At 43.7% G+C, this 27129-nt stretch overlaps 1 protein-coding gene across 9 annotated transcripts in view; it reads left to right on the forward strand.

The window, feature by feature from the left end:
- camta1a (calmodulin binding transcription activator 1a) overlaps nt 1-27129 on the forward strand; it is a 275197-nt gene that overhangs the window by 154752 nt on the left and 93316 nt on the right. The window lies entirely within an intron of this gene.

A 27129-nucleotide genomic window follows, 5' to 3' on the forward strand; every position in this document is an offset into this window, starting at 1 on the left:
CATATTTATTCCCAGTTTCTGACAGTCCCAGTTTTACATGAGGTTTATCTAGCCACCGTACGTTAATACTGTTTTATATTATTTTGTGAATAAAGTAATGTTTACGCTCTGTGTCAGTCCCTACAGAATACTTGTGACCTTTTAGAGACAGGGGTCAGACAGTAACTCATCAAGGTGCATTGATGTGGTCTCTTGTATAAAAGGTTAGACGAGCATTTATTACTAAATTTTCCAACAGAATCAACTGAAAACATTCAAACTATTTTGCTTTTATTCCAACAACAGGATTGGGTAATATGTTCCTTGTTTTTAATTCTCACTTCAAGCTGTTTTAGTCTCCATGTGTTTGACCAGATTCAGCGATACTCAGATTCCACTCCTATGACACATATCCCTTCAAGAAAAAAGCCTGGGACAGTGTGCTATGATATGGCAGAGGTATAAGCTGGCTCTCTTACAGTAAATATGTCTTGTAATATTTATAGCAAGAGCCAGCTGTTCCCCCAAATCCAGTCCTACAGCATGCATAAAAATATGAATAAAAATACATCTTAAGCAGAACATTTACTAGAAATTGGCAGCAGGTGCCAGTTGAAAAGTCTACTTTGTTTCTGATGTTTTCTATGTCAGTGAGGAGCACATCAGCATTCACAGAAGCAAGCCCCCCCCCCTATAGAATACTTTACTGTAGGCCACTGTCCTATTTTCCATTATCAGCGCTGGTCAATGCTCCAGAAAAGCAGTCACTCCCTCTTTTGGCAAAATTACAACTACTGTATCTTGAGATAGGCACTTATTGTATGCTACTGCATTTCCTTCTCATGTAAACCGTGCAGTCATGAAGAAGTCGCTGATTTAATTCTACGAGGAAAGGTAACAAATCTGCCCATAAACACTGATTCATTTTGAAAGAGCAACGGCCAGTTTTGCAGCATTCGATTTTTAAGGGCGGTTTCGCCTCAAATGCCTCATGTTGTGCTGTTTGTACTATCTGATGATTTGACGTACGTTACCACAGCATGTCTGACTCGTGGTGGTATCGTCGATTGACGTGCGTTATATATGATGCACTGCTGCACTGTGGAGGCAGCAGTCAGAGTGAAGCTGAGGCAATGCAGGCAGATCTCTTTTAGTATATAGAGTCTTTACGTTTCTTTACATTCCAGTCGACACTTGAACACTAAGTAATGTGCAGGCTACTATTACAGTATTTTATGCCTATTACTTTCAATGCTCAGAGGGTCAGATAGAGTACAGTTGCCGAATCATTAAACCTGTGATGTGCAGTGAGCAGTATGCAACAACATAAGATAAAGAGTGCACTAAAGCAAAATCATCACATCTCGTACACACACATAAAGACTGCTGGTTGTTCACTGAGCTGCCGGCAGTTTCTATGAACAAGTGTAAGTCTCCCTCCTGTAATTTTGACTCTGCTCCTATATGTTGTAACCGGTCTACTTTACCGGAGCTAATTGCTTTGTGAGTAGCAGAGCCAGTGCAAGATGTGAAGGTGAGTGGAGAGAGAGAGAACACGGGCAGAGGTAGATGTAGGACTGCAAAGCCACATGGGAGCTTATAGAACTTGGACTATAACTGCTATTTCACAAACTGTACATAGTGATACTGTGCACACATTTCCTGTGCTGAATCACGTTGCGGAGACTACCGGTAGCGGACGGCCTGTTGGGAGCACCGGGACATTTCCCAGTGGCCTGAGGGTCGTTTTAGGCTGCCGTGAACAGTCCACTTGTCCAGCGATGATATAACAAGCAGGAATGAGTTGACAGACCTCTTGCATCAGGCGCTTACCTTACCTGTGCATGTGCACCCTGCTGAACTGTGTGTGTATGTGTGTGTCTTACTGCTACTGCAGCACTAGTACTGCCAGCCATTACTTTCTACATTGATTCTGCCTCGGATAATAGTCATCAATAATAATTATTATTCATTGCTCATGAGTGGTCGGAAAAGAGAAGAAAGCACAACCTGCACCCCTCGTGATTTTTCTTCCCCCTCGTTCAGAGGGAGAAACTGAGCAGACACACGAACCTGCCCTTCAACTAATGTTGTATTAACTTACTGACATGACAGAAATATAACTTGAATTTGATTTTCTACGATGACCTCTTTCTCCAGTAATAACATTTAAAAAAACTATTTTTATTGACCCATCTCCGATGACCTGGGATGGAGTCAAACTCCCGGTCTAAATTACTGTTTTTGTCCACCACTGCACACCGTGTTGTGTGTGTTTGTGGGTCTGTGTACACATTCACATCCTGCAGCCTTGGAAGACCTGGGCCATGTCCTTTAAACACCTCACTCCTCAGGACTGACAGTGAGAGGGCGATCCATCACTGCTGTAACGAACCTATGATGGGATCCTTGACCCATCATGCACACTCATGCTTACTGTAAGCACATACAAATGACTTGACCTGTGCCCCCTGTCGAGTGAAAGTAGGAGCCTGCAGGAGAGGAGACCAGCGATATTTTCCGCTTACCATTCTATTTAGAAGGAGAAAGTAAAGATCCATTTCAATACATAATTTATATGGTACCTTCACGAGGCAGTGCACAAAGAGTTGACATAACTTGAGCGTAACCTTTTTTTTACAGGCGATTCTTTACATCACTCATGCAGTTCTGTTTCTGCTCTGATTCCCCAGCCATCCAGTGCTTAATAGAGGTTCTGTGGTTATTACATGGGCCAGGTTTAGTGCACAGAGAGGACAAATGTTGTGGGTGTTTCAGGCTAGTGATGTTCAGTGGCTCAGGCGAGGGGGTGGCTTGGAGTCCGGGAGTGAGAGGCCTTCTGGGGCCTGTGAGATGCAGCCTTGCGTGGCAGTAGTAGATGTCAGCGTGTGCTGCTGGTGTCCTGTCTGCTCCGCAGTGCTGGCTCAGCAGCCCGTGTAAAACAGAGCTCTACTCTCTCTCTCTCTCTCTATGTATGTCTTTCTCTCCTCCCTCTGTGTCTTTCATTTCTCAGCCTTTTAATTCTTTTACTAGATCTTTCATTGTTCTACTCTACTCCACCCCCCCACTCCAAGTCCACAGTCCAGACGGACAGAACCTTGAGTTGGGCGGTAATGCTCCCTGTTCCCTAAAATTGGAGCGCAGGGCATGTTGCGGCATTAGCGCTTAACAGGCCGTGAAATAGCAGCCTGCCTTCCTGACGTCTCCCCCATCACTCCAGGTGAGTTGGCCAGACGGCTGGATAAATGAGCAAGCAGCACCACCAGTAACCAGCATGCATTTGGGGCACTTGAGGACAGTTGTCCATCAGTGATTATCTCAACATAACCTGCTTTTACCAAGCTCAAATTGTTCACCAGCTCCTACCCATGACCAAACCTGCACAGGGATCCTAACAAGCGCCCTAATGAGGATGTCACTTGGCTTGTCCATTAATCAGGATCCTCGGTTACACCAGGTTTTGATTGGCTTTGTTCCCCCACAGAGTGATGTCATCTTAATTAAAGCTGTAAGTCTCATTGTGTGCATAGCTCTAGCATCCCCTGGCTTCCCGCTGTGAAATAGCAGAGACCTCAAACGCGGCTGCTTTGACAAACTCCGACTGATCTCCGCTCCACTTCTTGTCAAGCTTCTGCCCCAACGCTACCACCTCTTCTTACCTGATTAACTGTTGATGTCGGGCTCAACCCCCCCATCTCTTCCACTCCTCCGCCCCTTCTATCCTATCACCCCATTATCCCTAAGCTTTAATAAACTCCCTCAAACGCAGATCGATTTTCTCTTAAGTGAAGGTGGCAGTGCCTCTGACTTATTTCATTACCACAGGCTAATTATACCGATTGAAATGAGCTTCTCTTCTTAAGGTGTGCTGTGCTGCTCTGTGCCCCCACGCTTCCCAGACTTTAATGCCAATACAGTTCTCTACCAATTCCCTAACTCCCATGCCTGCCTCAGCTCCACCCCGTCATCCCTTCTCCCAACTCTCTAACCCTCCACCACCTAAATAATCAGCTGGTGCATCCTTAGCTGCTGTAACTTGTCATTTCATGTTGGATCCACCCTAATGTGTGATTTCAACTGTGCAACTGTGCAATGAAGGAGGGTAATGGAGCATGCTGGTGGCTCAATCGCCTCTGTTCATTGATAATAATGAAGACAAATGTCAAAACATTAGTTGCTAATGTTGTAATGGAGTGGATGCTAGTGGATGCGCGCTGGATGCTACACTGCATTGGCTTTCAATATCACATGACCTTCAACATTTAACTCCTTGTCTAGCCTTTACTTTTGCAGTAAATATTGACGTTGATTTTGTCCATTCAAGCAAATTTCTATACGATATCACGTGACTCTCATCAGGCACAGCTTTATGCTTCTACCTTTTTGTGTCATAGTTCAAATCGGTGGGAAAATAAATAACATTTCACAATTTCATAGCCACCTGAATGGGTAGCATTGGTAAGTCAACTAGCTGCATATCTGTGAAATAGGGTTTCTTTGTGTTGCTGTGTGTTTTCAGTTGCAGTGGTATAACTGATTTATAGATGCAGTGGCTGATATCACCAGATTGCGAGGCCAGATGTGAGAGGGCACTAAACAAACCCCTGTTTCAGAGAGGAGGTGACACCATGCATGCTTTCCCTCCTGCTCCTGCCCCAAGTCAACTGTGAAATTAAGATCAGATTACTGATACAGGCAATGCCCAAGGCAAAAAAGTTTGTATTTTCCATTTTTATTCAAACTTATAGGCTGTCTGTTAGACAACAGTCAGTTGGCTTCTCTGTAAAGACAGTAAATCGATTACTGTTTCCATTGTCTTCTCTCTTCTCCTGCAGCCTGCTTTGTTATTCAGCTTCTTTTTTTTTATCTTTGCCTTGGAGCTCACACAGCTAGCTCCTCTCTTTTGAATTACCTGATTGTGGAGGAGTTAAGACCAATGTGTGCGTGATATTTTAAAGAATGGTTACCATGGTTATAACTCCTAACCTTCCACTCTCATGTGGAGTAATAGTCAGGGGGCACAGCCGGTACACGGTATCCTCTTATCGTTTAGTCAGGCTAGTGAAATAATAATGTAAGTTAAACATAAACCTGGCAGGAAATAATGTGAGATGCTTTATGGTGCAATAATATAGACGTCACACTGGACACAAATGAAATTACTACTTGGGCATTAGTAGCATTTAGCTTTAGATCTTGCCTTTCACAAAAGGTAAAGGTGCTGGAAATGGATATCCATTTTAGTTATTGTGTGTGTTTTTTTCTTCTTTTTTAATCTAGCACAGTAGATTAAAGCAGTGATCCTCTCCCCAGCATAATGACTTAATGGGGGTTGTTATCTTGTTATTAGCAACCAAACCAAAGCCTTCCCACATGAACGCCTTACCCCCAGCATTGGGAGCATCCACTTTACCCATGGTTTTCCTTTAAGCCCACAGTAATTAGTTTTCCTCTCTTAGGTCTTAGAATTGCCAAATCACTCGGCAGCCGTTAAGCACTCAATCTGCCTTTCATGCTGACCCCGCTATCACCGTTTCAATCCAGCAGCCAGATTTGAGGCCCCTAATTTTGGAAAGGTCGCAGTATTGGGGTTGAATGTATAAGGAGCCCGTCAAAAAGCTGAGCATTATCGACAGCTTCTGTAATTTAATTTACCACATGTAGCAGAGTTTTCATGCTGAGGGAACTCCACAGGGGTTCCCTATTTTATTGTGAAGTGGAAAGAAAATTGTCCCCGAGAAAAAAATAAAAAGTCAGAGAAACACTTTAATTTGTTTGCGAAACTTTAGGATTTTTGAGGTCTATAAATGGATAAAGCCCATTAATAGACTGGGTTTTTATCGGGGCTCCCCACTACAGCTCCCAACTTCCCTCCCTGGCCCCAGTGAAAAGAACGGAGAGAAATTGTCCAGCAGCTACACACACCGTCTTCATTTCTCTTGTGGTAAAAACTAATTCAATAGAATAATGGAACACAGTGAAATGAGGAAGTGGAAATGACTTGAATCCATATGACTGTTGCTTTGGGGACACTTGGCAGAAAAACCTCTTTTGAGACTGAAGCTTCGTAGTTCTTCGCATGTCGCTCATTATCCTTATTAATACTGCTGGTCCACCAAATCAACTGAGTTAGCCAGTTTTTGATATATGTAACCCCCCTGGGAGCAGTAGATATGCAGATATGCAAAGCAGGGGCAAAAAAAGGTTTGCAGAGAGGGTGTGGAAAACACAGCACTGTAGGCAGTGAGCAGGCTTCGGATGACTCTGTGGTTTTGCTCTTCGTGTGTGAATCCTCCTTTTGTTTGGTCTCGTGAGCGAAGCACAGATCCCTGGGCAACACAGGGCCTGGGTTTTATGTTAATGTGCAACTTTTACCGAGGCTTTCGCTTTCTACCATTTCTCATATCCAGGCCTGAAAAAAAGTCTTCAGAGATCCACACTGCTTGGAAAACACCACTGCCAAGTGGTACAATGTGTTATCTTGTGAAAGAGTCACGCGGCTCCTGACCTCGAACCAGTGCTGAATTCAGTGGAATCACTTGAATTTTAAGGTAGGAGTTCAAAGAAAAGCAGGACGTCTCAGCATCGCTTCAACCTCCCACATGTCAGAGTACAAGTCCTTTGCAAAATTTGTGTTTAATGATGTACAACCACTTTTGACTGGTTCACACATTTCTGGGGCATATCTGTCTACAGGCCAAAACCCCAGGGTTGGCTGAGGTTTGAGTAGAATCAAAGAGTGAGTTTTTATCCCTGAAAACCTGTAAAATGCATTATATTGACCGTCTGAAATGTTTTGGATATCTCTCCGGGATATGCCTTTTTCAGAATGTGCGAGCTCTCCTTTCTCCCCTTCGTTCTTTATCTTGTTCCTTTTCCTCTCTCTCTCCATCTCTCTCTCTTTCTTACCTCCAGCTTCTTCCCTTTGAAAAAAAGCTGCATAGTCCAGTGGTCTCTGTTACTATGAGGCCATTCCTGTGGCGAAGGAAAACCCCTATGTCAAGAGCATCAGTCTTCTTTAGATCTCCTCTTTCCCCTGCTGGCTCTGGAACACTTGGTTCTTCTAATATCCTTCAGATAGGGAGCACAGCACTGGTGTTTAGGATAGTACCACACACAGAGGGGCAAGGGCTTTGAGTAGGAATCATCCTGCGACGTTATCTTCTTTTTATTCAGAAAGGCAGTAGAGCTCACCCCACAAATTCCACGAGAGCTTTTCTGCCTCATCTGCAAAAAAAATATTTGTGTATTGACATTTTCTGTGAGATGAATTTGTTATACTCAAGCGTCTTACTTATCGGCTACCTTTATCTTTGCCTTTCGCTTGGTTATTTATTCTACTGGATGCTGCACATGGTCTATGTATTATTAACCAGCAACACAGAGGTTTGGATGTAATTTGCTGCTGTGTTACATTTATTAACTACAAAATCAAAATGTTCCAATGCTTCAGCATTCACTCTTCAAAGAGGTGTAATGAGAGGAGCAGCAAAGTTCAAAGAGAATGTTTAAGTGTTTGTATAGAATTATACATCGTGAACAACTGTGCTTTCCTCAGAGTGATATTGAAAGGTTTCATATTTCACATGAAAGGGTGCTAAAGAGGAGTTTAACTCAGGAAACAGGTTTAACCCTTCTGCTTTGGGCACCAGAGGAAATACTGATGCAGAAAAAACTCTCTTCATTAATGGTCTTGTCTTGTTTTGTTAGTCGTAACTTTGGCGTGCTGCCTTGTGTTTCTCCTCTTCCTATCATCTCTTCTCATGTGTGTATTGCTTTTGACGTTTTCTCTCTTTCCATTCCTGCCTGATACATCAGTGTTAACCTTGTTCTTTTCACAGTAATCTGAGAAGATGTATCCTGAGCACTGCATGCATCTGTCCTTCCCTCTTTTCTTCAATTTCTGTTGATTTTCAATGTTGATTCTGTTTTGGTTAGTGTTGTTGTTTATTTTTATTTTTGCTTGTGTTGTAATGAAAGGCAGCAGCACACTTCTCTGGATTTGTCAATGTAAGGAGAGAATGAGTCACTTGTTAAAGCCAGAGGGGGTTCCTGGCTTGTTCAGCATTGTGTGTCGACACCGGTCCCTTGTTAATGTCACTGCCGTCAAATGATGATGCATATATGTAGTCTGATGAACCGACACATATACTCACACAGAATTTGTGTGAATTTGTTTAGTTTCACTGAAGCAATCTCAGGGGATGTGCATCTCTGCCACATACAGTCTAAGAGTGAATTTACACACTGAACACACATACACAGACATAGTCAGACCTAATTTCATAAATTGAGGCTGTTATTGCTAGAAAATTACATTTAAGGATACCTAAAAAGAATTTCCTGTGTGATGGATGAAAATGGGGGAGATAAAAATGAATCAAAAAGACTGTGGACTGTGGAAAATAAAAGACTGATGAAAGGGAGAGGCGGGCGCATGAGAAGCTTAGAAGGTGGATGGATGGTGAGGGAGGAAGGAGGGTGGGGAGGGAGGGAGAGGCGAGTGCTGAGCGGAGAGGAGAGAGAAAGCCGGAATGAACGATATATAGCCGCTGGCAAACAGAAAACAATTGTTACACTGCCTCCCATAACCCACTTCAACCTTAAACAGCAGATTTTTTTCACTCAATTAATTTCTACACATTGGAGCAGGGGCCTTGGCTGAAGCTGGGCTTTTATGTGCTCCCGCTGCTGCGAGTCCTATACACATCTCTGTCTCTCTCCCTCCCTCCCTCTCTCTCTCTCCCTATCTCCAGCTTTGGGTTTTTTCTCTCAATAAAATGAACAGTCTGCATTTGAACGAACTGGGACACTTTGAGAGATGAAACCTGAATAAACAGGGAACTATTATATATTGTAAAAATATCACCAGCTCACAAACAACTGATGAAAGCTGTCTCTTGATTGTCTAGTTGGAAAATAAATACCATTTTAATCTGTGTTATTATACTGTGTTGGCAAAAAGCTACAAACTTTGAGATTTGATTTAAAACTCCAATCATACATTCAACTTAATGCGTCCCTTTATATACAGTTGAGATTCTGCATTTAACATAAACTATAGTAAAAATGATATTAATGATAATGATAATAATAATAATAATGATGATGATGAACTCACACATAGGAGCAAACCAGGCCACGGTGGTCCTGTAGTGGACAGCAGGTTAGCTAGCCTGCGGCCAGAGATGGGAAGAGCAGGCAGAGACAGATGGACAGATAGATAGGGGAGGGCATGACTGAGCTGTGTCTGTGTGTGGTGAGTGAGGGCCAGTCGGAACAACATGAATCATGGCTCCAGTTGAGAGAGGAGGAGATCAGATCAATAACAGCCCAGAGGAGGGAGAGGAGCGAGAGAGAGAGAAAGAGGATGAAGGGAGGACACAGGAGGTGTTCATCACTGGACCACCCTGACTCCCAGCAGGCTCTCTCTCTCCCTTTCTCTCTCCTTTCTTTCTTTCTTTCTTTCTTTCTCAGGCTGCATAGTTAACATATCCTGCGACAAGCTGGTTAATTTTCTGGCAGAAAAACATAAGTAGACGCCGACAATGTGTTAATGTGCAAGTGTTATTGATTATTCAAATGAAACCATGCTCAGGCTATTCACGGTCATCCATTGGAAAGAAGTTTAAGGATATTTGTGTGCTCATTTCACGACGGCAAAGTGTGAACCGGCACTTAATATAATGAGACACTTAAAATACAGTCGAATTATGAGTGTGCCATTTTATCAGTGGAAAGGAAAGCACTAAACGATTAATTAATCTTGTTTTACTCCTGAAGCCACACAGCTTGTTTGATTGTGCTTGTGTGTATGTATAAGAAGTGTGTGTTTTTGTCTGAGTGCAGAGGTTCATAGTAAAAGTCGTGGTCATTTCTCATTAAGTGAAAGGCCTGCTTTTACAGAATATGTGTGCGTGTGCCAGGAGGCAGCTACAGAGGCAGCGGACAGGCTGTCTGGTTGTTTAAGCATGCTACACACACGAGTGTAAGATGGCCAACTTCTCCCCTCCACCATTGTACCGTGGAACAGGCAATTTTTCTCATCCCTCCTTTTTTTTATATAATTTGGTCGATAAAGGTGAAGGACGTTTCATCGCTATTTCTCCCTCCCGACTCCCTCCTCCCCCGTGTGCTCTGCACTGTCTCAGAGTGAAATCCCGAGATAAAGCTCGGCGGCGCTCCATGTTTAATGGAGCTTAATCCCACAGATTTGAGATACGGAGCTGTGAGGTAATTCCCTCATGCCCATCTTCACTAACACAGAATAGTCATGTGACCGCCTGACTCTGACCCTTTTCCAGACACAGACAGGTGGACAGACCAACAACAGAATGAACATAACTCTGCCAAGGACGAATGTGTTTTCTTTTTTTTAAACAATCTATCGCGAGAAGGGTTTGGGCTTTTTCTCCGGATCATAGAATACTCCGCTCATCTGCTGTAAAACCACTTATTTGCTGCCATACTTTCCCTTGAACTGAGCCACAGTAAAATGTGGTCATCTTTACTTTGGCTGGTCAGTTAACCTCCCACTTGATGGGGGATTTATAAATTAATCTGCACCACAGAGACGAAATGAGCCAAAGTGATGAGTTTGGGGAGTCATAACCGAAAGCTTAGTGTCCACAGACAGGACTCCAGCCGCAGCATCACGTCAGGATGCTTGGAGGGAGTTAAGAGGGGATGGCTGGCTTGAAACTATTTGCAGAAGCCATGTGCTGGGAAGTGTTATACCCACCAACAATCCTCCTTAAGTGATGAGCTGACACTAAGCAATTTACTATTCACCCTGCCAGTGAAAATATTTTCAATCCAAGTGCATAAAGCTCCAATGGCAGGCAATATGCCGAGCTCTCTTCTTCTATCTGACATTTTTTGTTTCAGAATACTTACTGTGTGGTTCAATTTACCCCCAGACATGCTTGTCAGGCCTGCTTGACACGAGTTTCCTTGTCAATGTGTAAAACAGTCCACATGGATGATTGCAGAGCAGCGCTTTCTTTTTTTTGTCGTTGTGAGCGGGGTAGAGAGAAATGAAACGTGCACTTTGTTATATAAAACTGTTTTTGAGCCCGGAAAAAAATATTGCAAGCAAAAGCAAGAGGACAAGCAGCTTCCACTTATTTAATCAGCATTAGTCTGAAGACTCTTGGGACTATAATGCAACTCCCATCAGATTTCCACATCCAATTTTATTTCACCTTTCCTTTTCCTATTGTTTTCTTCTCTTCTATTTTTGCCACCTGATGCAGTGTTCTCCTACCTTTTCTTGCCTCATCCCCTCCTTTCTTTGTTGCCTCTTAAGACAGCTAATTGTCACGGGAGTTGAGGCAAAGCAGAGAGTAAAAAACACAGAAACTCTGTATGGCAGGTTCAAGCACCCAGAAAAAGCCACATGCACACAGGCATCAGGGTGTCAGTGTCCTGGGGCAGAAGCAGAGTGTTCGAAGCAGTGTTTGTGGTTGTTTATGTGTGTGTAAGTGTATGTTTTTGGCAGGTGAGGGAGCACATCGTCCTTTATAGCTGCACTCTCGCTGGCACTGTCACTTCAAGGTCTCAATCGCTTGCCATTCTGGGCCCCAACCACTGCCAACGCAGCCAATCCACCTCTGCCAAGGTCCTCTTCATCCCTCTGCTACTGCTCTTCTCTCTTCTCCTTTGCATAATTACCCAGGTAATTGTGGAGTAATTGACTGCATCACCTGCTCCTAGGAAGCTCTGGCATTGTTTAATAAACAGCTGGAATATGCACCACATGTTGTTGGAGAGCAAGAGGAGGAACTTACTGGGGCAGAGAGGGAGGGCAGGAGACTGGCAAGGGAGGTAGGAGGAGGAGTGAAAAGAACCGGGTGATGAGCCTGAGAGGGAGATGGTGAAAACGTAGACGTGCTAATTTCCCAGACACAGACACAGAAATACAACATTCTCCAGGCAAGTCCTGTTCTTGTTATGCAAGGTGAACATATTATTACCTGTGGAAAGATTAGTGAGCGAGAGGGTAATGAGAGTGGGAGATGGATAGATTTGGAGACACAGGGAAGAGAAAAAGCAACAGAGTGAGTGAGCGAAAGTTTGAGAAATGAGAGAATGAGATGGATAGATGGACGGGGGAGCAGGAAAGGAGAGAGGGGTGAAGCGAACCTCTCAGGGCTAATGACATTAAGGAGGTCTGATGAATCGACACCCGCTGAGTGTTATTGACGTCCCCCGAGTCTGCCCAGGCAGAGCCAGCCTCCCAGCTCGGGTATTGGCTAGCCCTGCTCCTCAATTAGACTGCCTGATTAGATTCCCTCGGTTGTGCCCTCTCGTGGGGTGAGCAGGGTGGCATGATGGATGTGATGGGCAGGATTATCAGAGGGGGGTGTCACCCATGCCCCGCCTGAGGGGCACCAGACGATTGGTTTGACCAGTCGTCGCAGGGGCGTGTAGGCGGAAGGCAGGGGGTGAGGCGCAAGTCTCTTATTGAGGCTGTCAATCATTGCCGCTTACAAGATAGAGGCTGTGTCTCCGCTCAGAGATGCACAGGAGTAATTACTATTCCATCTCACTTGGCATCTAGATATATGGGGTAGTTCACAACCACTGACCTTACGTGGCAACCCTTCACCATCTTTGAAATTGTTTGAAAATGCTCAATTTACATACCCTGTCCTTCATTCACTAACCCTCCAACCAAAGAGAGACTCAGTGTGAGTGTGCTTAGATACTGCAGATCTTTGGTTTATATTCAGTGTTCTGTTCATTCACCAAAATAAATGTGAAAGTGTTTAGTTTTGCTATCTTCCTACATCGGCCCCTAATGTTGAAGCGTGTGGGTAGGATGTGTCCTTAACCCTATTCTCTTCATTTTCCGGTAGTGACAGCTTCATACAACCATTCATCAACATCTTGGCTCTCGTGGTGCAAAAAATGGGGCAAGTCAGGTAAGTGTCCCAATTCAGCAGTTTTGAAAGGCAGTAACTAATGATACCTCAAGAACGAGGGCTGCTGCGGTTTCCCTGAGAACTTTCTTCCCTCTCCTATTGTGGGTTTGTGTGGCTGGATAGCTAGCTAATGGCCTGTCTCTGATGAATTAGGGGGTCTGACACCCTGCAAACACACTCTCCCAAGGTCAGAGCGGACCACAGATTAGCATATCCGGGGGCTTCAACAATCTAACACAGCCTCAAGCCCGTGTGATGACAATTGAGTTGAGCACACAAGAAGATAAGCGAGTTGGAGGCTTTGGCCATGGGGTTTGGCTCCAAAGGAAGAAATTGCTTTTAAAGTGGAGAAAACCTGTAGTGATCTCTGCCGCTGATGTCCCCAACAGTGGCTGTAATGCCAAGTGTCCATTTGTGCATCCCTCTCAGTTAAGGCGTTCTTGCCGTTGTTCGCTCGACAGTGTTATCCCTTTTCTTTATTGAAAGCTTGTATTGAACCCTCCAGTCTGTGCTAAAGAGTCTTTTTACACCAAGGAAAGTGCCTGGTGGATGTGCTCAACTGAAACACCTCCATTTTTCTTCTCAGCGGCACCAAGGTGTTTTCAAATACAGCGTGCTCTAATGTCCCATTATGCAGTGAAACTTATTGTATAATGCATTACATTGATTTATAATTGGCTGTGGTTTAATGTGTCAGCTTTGTTGTCAAGTTGATGTTGTCACAAAGATGCAGATAACAATCAACAGAGGACAAGTTGTTGACATGAAGTTGTAGCAGTTGTTGCAGAGCGTTAAGATTAACACAAGCAAATATATCTGCAAATATGAACTCATACTGTATCTATACCAAATAATTCAGGTATTCACACGCATGCACATGCATGCATGCTCACGGAAGCAAATTGTACCACATAAGGGCAAAGACACATCCACCCACGCTCTTGCCATATGTGTCTGCAGGGAGCTGGCTAAAATGTCAAGCTATGTGCATGGCTGCCTCCTGTCGATGCCTCTCTCCTTATTTCACAGCAGCACCTGGTGGTGACAAAGAGCACAGAGGAGAGAAGACTCCCCAGGAGAGGAGAGTACAGGAAGGTGGAGAGGAGAGGAGAGGAAGGTGGAGAGGAGAGGAAGGTAGAGAGGAGAGGAAGGGAAAGTAGGGGAGGGGAGAGGAGTCCACCCACTCTCGAGACAACAGTCCCTCCCTGTCCCATCATGTTCTCCTTGCCTGTCAATCCAACTCAGGGCTGCTTAATTTCACTTTGAATTGACGATGTTCGAGCCCCTGCCAAAGTTTGAGGGATTTTAGACATAGTACCAAAGCCAAGGAGTATAATGAATGAAAAGCCCCTTCCCAAATTGATTTCAAACTAAATCAAACCCTGGTATTCAATTATCTGCCAGAGCTGCCAGAGCTGAACTGAGGAACTTTAAAGTTGTATAGGCAGAGAAAGAGAGAAAGAGAAGGAGGGAGAAAGAGGGAAAGAGGACGGCTGGAGCAGAATGCAAATGACTCCATCCCTGCGTGGTGTCAGAACAGGTGGCCCAGTGGTAGCGCTGGGGCTGATGAATGAGCTGTTGAAGTGGAGCCCATTGCTACCTCTAGCTAGTGGCAGCTCCAATTCTGCCTAGTTAAGCATTTGGCCTCCTCTGCCAGGAAGGCTTAATTGAAGAAATCATCACAGGGACTGGGACAGGTCTGGTGTTACTGGGACCAAATTGTCTGTCTGCCTAACCAGACTGTAACATTGTAAAAGTGTGATACTATCCATCTACCAACTCCTCGGGATAACATACCAAGAGCAAATACCCCTTCAATTACAGTGCATTCAGGAAATAGCCAGAACCCTTTTCTTTTTACATTTTGTTTTATTGCAGCCTTAAGTTAATATTTAAATTAATTTTCCCCATGACTATTTACACCCGATACCCATAATGAACTTTGAACTTACTGCAAATGAAAAACTGAAATATCACAAATGAGATATTCAGATGCTTTGCTATAACATTTGGAATTTAGCTCAGATGTTTCCCATTTCTCTTGATCATCGTTAAGATGTTTAAACGCCTTTAATAGAGTATGCCCATGGAAAATTAAATAAAGTGGATAGGCACTAGGTCTATACAACTTTTCAAAGCTTACGATGCATATCAGATCTAAAGCACAGTCACGAGAGTGAAGAAACTCCCTGCAGAGCTCAGAGACAGGATTGTGTTCAGATGCAGAGAAAGCTTCATTAACTTCGTAGCATTGAAGGTTTCCAAGAGTTTGGTGGCGTGTGGAAGAAGTTGGAACAACCTGGACTTTACCTAACGCTTGGTACGAGAGGTGACCAAAAACCTGATGGTTACTGCAAATATTAGTGAGAGTAATACAAAAAGAATAAAGAATGGAAGTAATGAAGAAATATAAAGAATAGTAAATGCATTATGGTATGAACCTGACAGGTGACCTGATTTGGCACTGTGTAATTAGAATTGACTTTTCTTCATGCCAGACAGAAGCCTCAGTTAAAGACACATGAAAGCCCACTTACAGAGTAGCACCTAAAGGATTCTCAGACTGTGACAAACAAGATTCTCTGGTCTGATGAAAGCAAGATTGAACTGTTTGGCCTCAATTATTAGCGTCATGTGCGGAGGAAACAAGGCACCGCTCATCACCCGCCCACTACAATGAAGCACGGGGTGGTAGTGCCAGTGTGTGGGGATGTACCTCCGTCTGCAGGGACGGTTCTGGGGGAAACTTGAATACAATCATATCCCCAGAAAACTTGTTCCAGAGCACTCGGGACCTGAGACTGTCTTCCAACCGGAAAATGACCCTAAGTACAAGACTAACGCGGCAGTGGCTCTGGGACATCTCAACCCTAATCTCTGTAGAGACCTGAAACTGGCTGTCCCACAACGGCCCCCATCCAACCTGACAGAGCCTGAGAGGATCTGCAGAAAAGAATGGCAGAAAATCCCCAAATCCAGGTGTGCGAAGCTTGTCACATCACACGACGAGGTTGTGATTTCGAGGTTGTAATCGCTGCCAAAGGTGATTCAACTAAGTACTGAGTACTCTCGTCGGTGTGATATTGCAGTTTTTACCTTTTTCATAACACAGTTTCTACTCTGTCATTGTGGAGCAAGGAGTGTATATTGATAAGGGGAAATTTGATTTGAATATTTTCAGCAAAAGGCGAGAAAAATTAAGTGGGTCTGAATACTGTCTGAATGCACTGTACGTCGCACCCAGTGTGAATTACATCAATTCATTCCTGTTGCCAGGCTTTCCCATTAATAGTCTAGACCCAGCAAAGTATTTGCTCCAGTCAGAAGCTACTACTTTATTATCTGTTCATGTAGATTACTGGTTGCCACTGTTGTTTAAAAAATCCATTAAAAACAGCTCCCAGAGACATACTGCTGCTTTGACTTGTGTAATGCATCACATTCAGCAGTATGTGTATTACCGGTTTTCATGCCTAACATTATCACTCAGGTAATTACTGTTTTAGTATCGTTTAATACAGTATTAGACCTGCATCAGGAAGACAAAATGTTCTGTTCCTCTGTGACATTTGTTTTAGTCTTTTTCTACCTTTGTAATATTTAATTCAGTCGAGCACAGTCCACTGGACATTATTCACACTAGACAAGCAGACCATAAGGCAGGGAGCAGAGGGAGCGCACCCTGATTGGTTTATCTTAGCAGAGACCACTCTTTTTTTATTGTATCCGAGAGTCAGGGTAATTATTGGTAAATTACAAAAACCTGTCCTGTCAGCGTTATCAAGCAGGAACCAATCGAGTCATTGACACTGCAATTGCATTCCAAAAAACAAGTAGCCTTTGGCCCCCTGCCGCACCTGCGCACAGTATCGAATGTTTGGCCTAACTAATGAACGACTGAATGCAATTATAACGTACTATCTCTGAAATTAGACCTGCCATGGTGTTAATTACATAATTACTGAAGATGTCAGCTCTATATGCAGGAGGGTGGGGTGTCAGTGGAGCACGCAGGGAGGGAAGTTGCTTTGCTTTCAGGGATGAACTATAGATGCGTCTTTGATTCATGATGCCGGCTTTGTGGAAAATATCGCCTTTGCCAAGTTAATTTTGAAAAGGCCAGCATATTTGGGCAGAGACAATCAGCCTGACCTTTCTGAGAACAACCCTAGTTTTCACTCTTTCACCTCTTTTTTGTACTCTTTCTGTCTTTCCTTCTTTTTAATTCCCTTCCTTCCTTCTGTTTGTTCTCTTTTTTCTTTTCCTTTCTTACTTCCACCTATTTTTGTACCATCTTCTGTCTTTTTTAATTAATTAATTTCTTCCTTCCCTCCATTCTGTCTATTTTTCTCTCTTATTTCTTTTAATTTCTTCTAGTTTTCACTTTTTTGTACTCTTTTCTTTCTTTTCATTCCTTTCCTTCCTTCCTTCTCCTTTTCTCCTTTTTCTTTTCATTTCTTACTTTCACCTATTTTTGTACCATCTTCTGTCTTTTTTATTTTCATCTATTTTTTGCATCCCTTCTGTCTTCCTTCTTTTGTCCCTTCCTGCTTTTCGTTCTCATATCTTTTTCTTTTTTCCCCCGTTTCCATTTCTCCTTCATTCCCTGCCTTCCTCCTCTCTGTGTTCCGTGGGCCTGACATGCACGTCCTTGACGGTAGCGTCTGCTAATAGAGACTGCCATTGTTTATCAACACATCCCGCTGATGAAGCGGCCTTCCCCGTTTCTGTTGGAATATTTGTACAAATTTATTGGAGGCTGCCTCTATTAGACACAGGCCTTTGCTTGGGAACAAGTGTGCTCCTTGTGAAGACAGACAATTGCATTCTCTTGCCTGTGTACTTCACTAATCAAGGCGACGCAGATGACTTTGCCGCTGTTCTGTTTGCAGTTATATCAAGCAGATGATTGGAATATCAATTCAATCGACACTTGCAGCCTCATGGCTAATTTGCAATGGGTGTATATCAAATGTGTCATGAGAATGGGGAGCAGTATCTCCCTTACAGTGAATATGGAAGAAAGTTTGCCATCTTTCCCTGGTGCCATTTAATATGGACACTGAGTCACTGTATCTGAGACTATTTATTGTTTTGAAACCATGGTTGTGAGGACATTTTGGCCTTTCCTTAAGACTTCCAATGGCAGTTGGGTGGTTAAGACATGCAGGCAAAGTTGGTAAAATGTTTCTGAATCACTCTTCACATCCCAATAGCTAGCAATACATACATTTGTGACCAATCATTTAATTTGGTTCGCAGCTGTATGTGTCCTTCACAAATGACCCAATTGCCTGACCTGCCACTGCACATGCCTGAAGTCTGGAGTGGCAGAGAGACATGCAGAGAGACGGTAGCCTCAAGTTAGCGGGCGAGTCATGGAAAACTTTTAGCAGTTGTTAGGCAGTACGCGCCTGCACGTCCCTGTGTTTCAGGAGCGTAGCTTTGAAGAGAAAGTCGATGGGAGAGATGTATCAGATTGCATATTTTCAAAGTGTACCCTGCTCTTAGTATAAGGGAAGTGTGCCCATCTCCTTTGAAAGTATACAGGGGGTCCACCGTCCTTCCCTCGCTCTCTCCCCTTGGTACCTGGGTTGCTCCTCCTGTAGCACAGTTTGGTCCATCCATTATCAAAAGTTAGTTTATATTTTAACCTACATCTGTTTTCACTTTTATTTACATAAAATCAGCAGAAATAAAAAACACAGAGTTCTGTGGTCTTCTTCTGTTGATTCTGTTCATCGCTGGTCAGAGCAGAAAATGCTGTATATGTGTAAAGAGCTACAGAAAGTATTATCTCAATAGAATAGGTCAATATGAAATATCAACATGTTTATATGTGTCAGTGAGAGAGGGAGAGCGAAGAGTGGAGGTTCATGTGAATCTATTTATGTTGAATGTGTTTGTGAGTGTTTGTTTTTAGGATCTGGGGCTGCAGACAGACAGGGTGTCATGGGGCCGGGGCGCCCTGAACAAGATGCAGATGTGGAGCAATGTTGAATAATCATGTAGCATCAACACTTTTCCACAGACAGGGAGGGGGCTCAGCTGTTTCAGCCCAGACACAACCAAACCCATCCCAGCCCCAATCTCTCCCTGTCCCCCTCTCTCATGTCAGTACTGTCAGCAGAACAAACTCTGATGAGACTGTTGTAGGAACTGAAAATAGTTTACCTCCTCCTTGTTCTCTGTTGTACCTCCACCCGCTGCCTCCCGCCTCGATAGTCTGCTGTTTTCACAGGAAATTAGCCAGACGTTCCCCGAGGTGGATCTTGTGCATAGCAAGATATCTGCCTGTCAAGGTGTTGTATGCCTTCTGTATTCGTCTGCCGCTTGGTGTTACTCTCACTCTCTTTCCCTGTATTTTTCTGCCTCTTACTCTGACCCCTGCAATTGCATCGTCATCTGAGTCTTTCCTTGTCTGGCTCATCCATCAGATGGACATCCAAGAAGGGCATTGTGAGTGACACTCGAGTCAAGAAGTGGCTACTTAACCTCAAACTCCAGAGTGAATTTAAAGTCCCTGTCTGAACCACAGTGGGTGAACTGGGTTTGTCCAGTTTTATGCAGTATTTTTCACACCGTGGACATTTATACACATCACACATCTTTCGCAGAGATGATTTTGTTTATTTGATAGCAGCTCAATAAGCTGTTTTTACCTCCAATTGTCCCTGTCACTGGTAACAGATTGACCTTTATTGACTGTGTGGAAGATTACAATATGAGGGTATGCCTTTATGCTGCACCTGTATTTTGAGTGTTGTGCACTTTGCCGTACAGAGCCTGACATCAGTCTAGAGAGGAATAACTGCCCTGCCCTAAACTGGCGTAGCACCATGGGCCCCAGAACTTAAAGGTTATAAACACAATATTCACTGCCACGAGTTGTTTCACTTGCGCAAGCATCTCAGACAAAAGCAAACGCACATCTGGCCTCCCTTCAGCCACAACCCCCCCCCTCTCTCTCTCTCTCCAGGTGCTGCAAAGCCCAAAGCAAGTGCCCCCCCCTAAACACACAAATTAATGAAGTTACCTTGTGTACAGCAGAGCAACAACAAAATAACAATACAATGATGTGCAGCCTTGTGAAATGGATATTTTGAGTCTTGTCTGTGGGTTAGAGCTCCTGTCAGTATCTGAACATCTGCATGGGATGATTTGGTTTGTAAATGTGTGTTTTTAAAACTTATTTCAATGCTGCACTTACTCTTACATCCCCGCAGCACACTGGAGCTGAGCTGAGCTGTGTGTAGACCATAGACTTACATAAATAATATTTTTCGACTCGCATTGCTTCATGCAGCGTTAAAGATTAAAGTGAAAATAACATATTTCTCTCGTTGTAACTGGGAAGTTTCACTGATAGTTGTTTTGTGTCCTTGTTTTTGTATAAAAGGAAGGTGAGGCCTCAGTGTGTCTGATCCAGCAGCACCGCTGTGGACAGGTGACAGATGTGTACAGTGTTTGTTTGATATAAAAAGGGCTGAAAATTATGTCATGTTCACATCACAGCAGCCATTTCACTTTCTAAACATGGGGAGGCCCAGTGGTTTCACAGGGAGGGACTCACATGCTCTAACACCTGCTACTAAAACAAAGAAGAGAGGAGCTCAGATTACATCACACGCACAGAGGGGGTGTGATTTCATGCAGGACGGCATTAATCCACTTTATCTTTATATAGAAAATAGTTGTTGGCAGAATGTTTAAAATCTATATATATGTATAACCCTTTACAACTGTTTGACCCGAGGCTCTATATTTATCACGCTTTGTTTTATGATACCATAAAATAGTCCCTTGATGAATTTGATAGCCTTATGAAAACATTTCCATCCAGGCCAGGACAGACGTGTACCGTAACTTTCGGCACGCTGTGGCCGCGGGGAGCCGGTGAACCAGTCTTAGCACTTTATTCCATTATTTTGCAAGTTCTTGTGTGCTCCCAGTCTAACAACAGTATGATGAACAACTTAGAAGTGACTGATCACACACAAGAAAAGGTAAGAAAACAGAACACTGCTGTTTGAAGTTTATGAATGGTGCTTTAAAAATAAAGTGTAGTGGTGTAGGGGGGTGTCTAGTGATCGTGGTGCAGCAGCTTGTGGTTACAGGTGACCCTCTCCTATCATCACTCTAGGCTTTTAAAGACATTCGGGTTCAAGAAGTGGAGTGAGTCACTGAAATGGGTCATATAGTGTCCCATTTTTGCCCCTCCACATGAGAACAGAAGGTGCACGTCAGTCACAGTGAGGGAGCACGGGAAGAGGCAGCACCTCTCGGGATCTGTCCCCAGTAAAGAATCGCTGAAACAGGGAATTCAGTGGCCCAAGACTTCTGCAACACAAAGGACTGTCCGCCTGCTCTGGCACTCAGGGGACACAGTCAGCAAAGTGCCTCTTAAAGCTCAGACCAGAGCATCGGATTCATTGTGTGTCTTTTGTCCTCTTAGAGCCTCTGCCCCGCTTTTGCTATTTATTTATTTTTTACATTTTGTTCAACTCATGTAGACACATGAGAGGTGCCAAAGAAGGATGGCCCCCATTTGTGGATGTCTGACACAGCATCTTGCAATTGCCCGGTAAATGCTCATGATTGGCTTAAAAAAAAGTTTTATTTTGGTGCCGTGGACAAAGGACTCTTAAGGTGAAATGACCAAGTCAGGCGTGTGATACGGAGGCTTTTAAGATGTAATGATGTCCAGTTTATAGAAACATCTGCCTATTTGTTGTCTAACGTGATAATGGAAAAAAGATTTCTGCTGAGGAGGATATGGTATCTTGAAAGGATGGATGTTAAAGCAGCTGCATGATATTCTATGGTGTAGCGTTGGACTGGTAGTTTTCATTGCTGTGATAAATAAAGGCTCTCTGCAGCACTACACCTCCTCCATTCAGGAGTAGAGGCACTGAATGGGTGCGTTGACCACTCAGCTTTGCTCTTCAATGCATTACATTGTTGGTAAAAAAGGAGGAGGAAACGTCCACAGACAGCAGTCCCTTACATTCATGCTATTACATGTGCGGCACATTTTGCAACACACAATCTCTATTTGACGGGACAATTTGAAACCTGACTGTCAGGACAAGGGGGGCCACAAGAGTCCCCTGTTAGTTTACACCTTCCTATACTGGTGATTGGCCCATGAAATATTAAAAGTAGCATCTTCCCCTCTGAATAAGCCAATAGAGTAGTAAAGGGTGAGGTCTGCCTGACTCATTGTTAGATGTATGCCCCGTAGCACCTCAGCATGGTCTTAAAAATAGGGTCTCTGCCATATCCTCCTTTCCTTTCTTTCTGTTTTTCTATCTGCCTTTTTTCGCCCCTTCATCTTCCTCCTTTCCTCCCTTATCTGCCACACAGAAAGAGAGAGGGACAAGAAAGCAAGAGGGAGTGTAGGAATGGAACAAGAAGGAAGAGGAGAGAGTGGTGGGATTCTGTGGGCTTAACGTTATCAGATGGTCAATGTGTTGGCTCCTCCGTCTCAGCCTGTCGTGTGTCCTCTAGCTGTGTTTTTCACCATGTGCTGAGAGGAAATGGTTGTTCTGTGGCGATCACTGGTTTTATGAGGCATGCAGGCGATTTCTCATCTGTTCGTTGTTTTTCACTCGACACCATCGCCATCGTTCCCTCCCACAGCAGAACAGCAGACCAACCTTTAAAGGTGACTGTAACGAAAACAACAGGAAACATGAATAAATGTTTCAGATGCACCATATTGGACGAACGACGCAGAAATGCTCTATCGGTCCTTTCAACGGTTTTACAGTCTAGGTGTTTCCCCTTTTTCATCCAACCCACGTGAACTTGCACACCACTTATTTCTTAATCCACAGCCATCTGGCTGTAGATGATTGAGCGCCGTTGCAGAGCGTCTTGCAGTACGTTCACTTGGCACCGCAGAGTAAGAAAAAACCCATTCCAATTTAATTAAACTGAAAGAATATCATTAGAGTTCTTAATGATGATAAATGTCTAAATAATAATAACGTTTATGAAGTATTAGGGTATTAGAGTTCTAGTTGGATGTGAAATCATTCTTTCACTTTAGGTACAGGACATTGTTGTAACAAATAGCAATCCTCATTACTCATTTGATTGGCTCCTGGGTTAGAGATTCAGACAAACCGGGAATCCATTTTATCACCTGGTTTATTCTCCGCTTGGTTATTTCTTCATCATAAGCTGCAGAAGATTCGGCCCTGAGAGCCGCTGACAGCAAACCCCTCTCTAGTTTTCTTTCTGTTGACTTATTTTCTTACTTTCCTCCCCTCCCGAGTTAAAACAAATGCCAACTACAGGAAGCAAAAAAGAAAAAAAAAGACCTGAAAAGTTGACATTTAGCTTAAATGGAGGTGGAATGGGCCGCAGGGATGCAGCTGTAACGATGCAGGGGAGACTAGGACTTTTTCTCTCTTCCTGTCCTGCTAAAAACAAGATTTATGACCCCACGTATGCCATCATATTTTAGCAGCTGATGTACACTGTGGGTGGTTTATCTGGGATTGAGTGCTTTGCTATGGAGCCCATCCCTGTGGGGTCTCTTACAGTGGCAACATGCAACAGTAAATAGCAAGAAGGGTAAGAATCTGTGATTTCTACTGTGCAACACATTTCCCCACAAAAATGTGTTTTTTGATGCAAATTTCCTGTATTTTTAAAAAAAAATTTAAATCACAACTCAAACAGGAGAATAGAAAATAAGAGTCAAGAGGTGAAGGGAAAAGTCTCTCCAACTAAACTTTCTCCTCGCATGATCCATTTTTTCTGGGGGAACATGTGGAGTCATACCATTGAATGACAAATCTTATATTCAGCTACGCCCCCCGCTTTGCGTGTCATTGCTATACCCTCTTGCTCTTCCCTCACCAGTTTCCTCTGGCAGTGTAATTGACAGGCTTCAGCAGTTAAGACCTCCAACAGCTCTTACTTCATTTGGAGACACTTTGTCGGTTTTAATCAGGACTTTAATTGGCAGGCTGGCAGTGGTTGAGTGGCACCAGGGGCTGGGGCATAGAGGGGACACTGACTTTCCCGAGATACCATTAGTGCTTTTTCTTTGTCTTTCTCTCACCTTCTCTATTTTTAAACTCTGTCATTTACTCTCTTTCTGTGTCCCATCTATCTTTCTCTCTGACCCCCCCCCGATTCTAGATCTTGTTTACCCACAGGTCCACAAATATTAAATCAGAAATCAATATATTAATCCTCCTACTCTGTTTTCATTCACATGTTTGCATTATCTGCTAACCTGCAGAAACCCTCAAACACACTGTTACACATAGATAAAAAGAGTGTGCTGATGGCATTGCTGATATAACAAACATTGAATAATCCTAATCATAACACATTTCATTTGGGTTATCCTCAGCTAGTGGGTGTGTATGTGAACAGTCATTGGGGGGGTCTTGTGGGCTCTTTTGTACTATGTTTGAACTGCGCTGCTGCAACGTGTGGATGATTTCTGAGTCCTATATGGCAGCTAGTAAGACAGGCCAGTATGTGCCGTGCTCCTGCCAGTGTTGCTGAATCTAGGACACCAGGACTCTTGTCTGTGATTCTCCCTCCCGCTGAGGTGTTAGTAATGCCAGGGGACAAGCTAGAGCGGATTGAAAAAGGCTGAAAAATAGGTGGTGGGATGTAGAAGGGGATACAGAGAAGTATAGATAGGCTGAAGAAAGAGAAAATGTCCCAGAATTCTTTGCCGGGATCCTTTGTTGACAGCCGAAGCCCTGCTTTTGAACCTGGCACAGCAAAGCCTCGAATTGTCTGTCATTTTGATGACATGACAAGTTATTGTCAGTATTGCTTGCACTAAAGCATGCCTCTGTGCTAGTTTAGTTATATCTTGCTGTGTCTTTGTGTGTTTGTGCATCAATGTGAAGCACAAGCACTCGCTCGAATAAAAAAAACCTCCCTATAATCAACAAGCATCCTGTGTATTTGCCAGGCCAATTAAGAGTCATTCATTTGCTAATGAAGGCCCTGTCGAGGTCTAAACTGCTCCTGGGGGCATGCAGACATGCAGTCAGCACACACGCAGCCCTCAGCAAAGCTCAGCGCCACCAACATAGTCATCAGCCTGTGCCCGCTGCTGTGTGCGCGCCTAGCATTGCCCACTCAGCACATCTCACCAGCAGCCCCTAAACACTAAAAAGTATAATTGAATTCATTATTTCCTGTTTTATGACTTGTTCCGCTGTGGTTTTAATTTGTCCTGTAAAAGATGAGGCAGGCAGGCAGTTCTTCTGCCTCAAATTCCCTCCAGTTCCTCTCTCCCAGGCTCCCTCGTTCTGTTACCAAGCTCTGGATTTTATGAGGCGGGGGTCTCCTGTGTCGTGGGAGCCGTCTCTACCACTAATCAACTCCTCAAGGTTGCTACCACTATGCCATGCAGGAGGGGGTAGAGATGCTGCCAAATCGTGCACCCAGCTACCTCTTTAATAGGCTAACTGCTTGACCTTCATGATGACTCCATCCTAACTCTACTCTGAAGAGATGGCCCATCTGTGTATTGATTTAGTCATGAGAATATAATATGAAAACATTTCTGTCAATATTTCCTCCCTGCCTTCAGCTTCCTGGGGAAGAGATGATGTTCAGTACAAGTGCAAGGTTATCAACAGCATCTTTCTGTTCATTGGAGACATACAGGATTTTTTTGTGATAAGAAGCCCTTATTTCAGACTTTCTTGGACACAGACTTGGCAGAACCGTTGTGCAGTCAGTGCCTCTAGGCTCTTCACTTTGGCCCCAATGACTGAAGATGACTGCTCTGCTGCCAGCAACAGCTGCCTTACCTGTTCCCTTGATTCCCCTCCAACCATCCTTTAATACCTTCTTTTCTTCGGTCCGTACATCAATCCCTCCATCATTTGGTGCTTGGCGCTGTGCTCAGGGTTCTCTGCTGGGAGGAGGCCTTTGTAGGAGGTTTGACCTCCCGCACTCTGCCCACAACATATTTAAAGCATTCTTTTGCAAACTGAGCTTATTATCAAAGAACAAACAACGGCTCTGTGCTGACGTTTTTCTACGACTCTCATCTAAGGGGACTTTGTGTAACATTGAGTATAAATAAGATTGTTAAAATGATTAAGAGGATTATTCGTGTGTCATTGCCTCATTTTTTGATCAGCTCTTGGTACGTTGTCTTTATTCATGTCACTTCTTTTCTTTTACTGCCACAGATTTATTGCCTGGTACCAGTGGACATTGTTACAAGGCTACCCACAGGCGCTTTAACTCTTGGGCTATGGAGCAAATATGGTTTGTTTTACCATTGGTGAGATGAAACAGTTTAATTTCATGGTGTCAACATAGAACTAGAATCAGATCATAAAGTATTATGGCACTTATACAGAGAGGAACATGGCTGTAAATTGGCAGAGTGCTGCTCTGGCTCAGGTGGAGTCAGATGTATTGTGAATTTTTAGCACATATGCGTTAAGTGGTTGGGTTGAGCATCAGTGATGACGACAATGATAGTAATAAGCAATGTACCATGTATTCATCTGTTTGTTTTAAGAACTCAATTTGGCAGAAGCGGCTGGTGAGCGTTTAGAGATGCATGAGTGAAGAACAAGAAAAGATCCTGTCGCTTATGCAATTTGGAAATGTAGGCCACCTGGTTGGTATAGGGATAAATGTAGGTCTCCCTTTGTTCCTGCTGTGTGTGGGTCGAGCTCTGATGATGTCACGTACGGTTGTTTCTATAGCAGGATTCACCGTGGGCGGCTCGGCCTGGCACAGATGCACAAGGAGATTTGGAGAATCCACGTGGTGAACTGCCATCGAAGAGAAGCCCTAAATACAGACTGAGATAAAGGGGATGTGTCAGAATGCAAAGGGATCAAAATCTAGAGACAGAAAAACATTTACGTAAGACAAGATAGAAAGATGTGGGGTATGACATGCAACAAAGGTCTCCCGATGTAGAACACGTATACAAAGAATGAGGGGATCAAGATTGAGTCTGGTGGGTAGCTTGATGCCACAGCTCCAGACTCGAGCTTCAGATGATGTCACCAGCCCAAGATGGTATCTCTGTATCTGAGATATTTTGGCTTCATATCTGTACATGTGGCAGGAAGTGGAGACCCATCATCCATCTTTATTTGCAGTCTGTGATTCAGACCATGGATGTTGCACTTATGTGGCATGCGCTGTAAGTTTTTGTCTTCCAGAGTGCTCCAGGTCTTTGCTATTTTTATCTCAGAGCTGT

The sequence above is a fragment of the Paralichthys olivaceus genome, chromosome 6 (assembly GCF_024713975.1).
Source record: "Paralichthys olivaceus isolate ysfri-2021 chromosome 6, ASM2471397v2, whole genome shotgun sequence".
Taxonomy (NCBI): domain Eukaryota; kingdom Metazoa; phylum Chordata; class Actinopteri; order Pleuronectiformes; family Paralichthyidae; genus Paralichthys; species Paralichthys olivaceus.